Raw genomic sequence first — 2,220 nt, 5'->3', positions numbered from 1 at the left:
GCCAATCTGGCTTCCCCCCAAACGAAACCAACCAAATGTTTCTTTAAAAAGTTACGATATTTACGCAGTTGCTTACCTATTAAAGGGACCAAAAAATATTTTTTGTGATCCCCAAGAACGCTGCAACTTTTGAGTACGCCTAACGCTGCAAAATGTAACATGCCCGAAAACAAGTGGGAAACTGTCTGGGACGGTCACTCGGGGCGATGATATGACCGTTGGCCAGGACACTAACAACGGTCATAAGTTGTTAGTAAGATGCCAGTTTGCCAAGCCCTTAAATTTTGGTCAGGCGACCACGGGGGGATGCTGGAACAGTCGTAAGTCAATTTTTGAGTGTTGTAACTTCCATCGGTCGCTAAACGGATGATTGCAAGTCAAGGACTACCTATAAGGGAGATGTTTTCTCAGCTAGAAGCCCCTGACATCTCTGTCTGGTGGGGCCCCAGACCCCGGGCCTCTTCTGCCCAGTGGTGGGATTCTACCAGTTTCCCTACCGGTTCGGTGATGGCGCACCTAACGCATGCACACGTGCAGCTTTCAACGCACCAGCTGTGACTCTGCTGTGCCCATCAGCGGAGGGGATAAAGAACAGAAAAGCCCAGGGGGAGTTGGGAGGGCCGATCCTGCCCTTTTCTTTCTCTTCTCAGCTGATCGTCGGAGCTTTTTTTTTTTTTTACAACTGGTTCGATTGAACCGGGCCGAACCGGTAGCATTTCACCACCGCTTCTTCCTATGTAGACTGTTCTGACCCAGGCTTTGTCAAATGGAATTAAGGTCAAGGTTGTTTACAAGCAAAACCTATTTTATTGCCCCAACACTGGGAATTACTTTCATTCCCAGCCAGAACTAATGATAAACAGTTCCCCAAGATAAGCACACGCCTTTCACTGCTGTGAAGTGCTGCCAAAAACAGAAGTATCCAATTAATTATAACAGAACCCAACCGAAGTACCAGGAAAAAAAAACCTAGAATACACAAGAGATTCAAGGAGGACTCGGAATCTATCAAACTACTTTGCTTCCTGCAAAGGTTTCGTCATTGAGGGCTGACTTTTATCCCTTATGGGAGGGGCAATCACCTCTCAGCCTTACTCCTGAGTGGGCCCCTTTTGTTTCAGCTGCTCTCACCTTCTAGCAGCTCTGCACGTACGCGCACTGAGAACAGGCTCCCCTGGGTCCTCTGCCCTGCTGCTGCCAGACTCTGAAGGCTCCAAAGGCCGCACCCCACTCCCAGATGGTCCCGGCCCCATCCCTGCATCGGATGCAGGACCCTCATCCGAGTCCTCTCCAGACTCCCAGACTGATCCCCTTTCTTCCCCACTGTCCGATTCCGCTGTCGTCTGCGCAGGCTGCCGGCAAACCACAACATTAAACTTCTCCCCACCTTACAAAATTGACAGCCGTCCCTTAGTTTTTATTCCACCAATCCGGAGCTCTCGTTTCATCCGTGGGCTGTCCTAAACTTTCTCATTGTGTTCGGCTTAAGAAGTTGATGCGATAATCTCTGTCTGTTATTGTAGATGAACGCTATTTATTCAACGTTTAACTTATGATATATTTATTTAGGTATCATCCAAAGTGCATTTGTGAGCTCTCCGGGACTGTTTTTATTTTCTTAATTTCCGGCTTTTCCTTGTGTTCTTCTTTTTTTTTTTCCTCCTTTTTTAATTTATTGCACAAAAAAAAATGGTACCAAAGTTCACTTGCCTTTCGCCTCTTGCTTTTACGTTGGGTTTTTCGTGGGTTTCCTTGTGAGCAAAAAAATAAAAGCACTACGCATTCGAAAAGTAAAAATTAGTAAATGCTTTGAAAAAAAACAACCAAAAATGAGTTGTGTGGTGAATATCCAAAGCAGGCAGGACAGCGATTAATTTTTTAAAAAAGAATGATTTAATGAAGACAAGAGTTCCTTTGTGCGGATTCCCACTTTGTGGCGCAACTAACACAATCTTCCTGCCGGAGGGCTGTTGCAAGCTATCACTTGCTCCAGACCGGAGGACCGGAGATGCGTTTGAACTGCCAAGTAAAATCAGGGGTGGGATTCAAAATTTTTAGCAAGGGGTTCTTTCTGCCTGGTTGCTGGGTGGGCATTTTTTGGCCCTCCCCAGGTTCTGGGGACTTTCCTCGGGCCTCCGGGAGGGCGAAAAAGGCCTCCCTGGGCTCCGGATTGGATTTGCCAGGCAGCCGGCAGTCAGCAGAAGTAGCCTGCAGTACTGC

Source organism: Pseudonaja textilis, chromosome 1, assembly GCF_049901715.1.
Source record: "Pseudonaja textilis isolate UNSWEBS1 chromosome 1, rPseTex1.2, whole genome shotgun sequence".
NCBI classification, from domain to species: domain Eukaryota; kingdom Metazoa; phylum Chordata; class Lepidosauria; order Squamata; family Elapidae; genus Pseudonaja; species Pseudonaja textilis.
The sequence above is the reverse complement of the archived record's forward strand: the minus strand, read 5'-3'. Positions refer to the sequence as shown.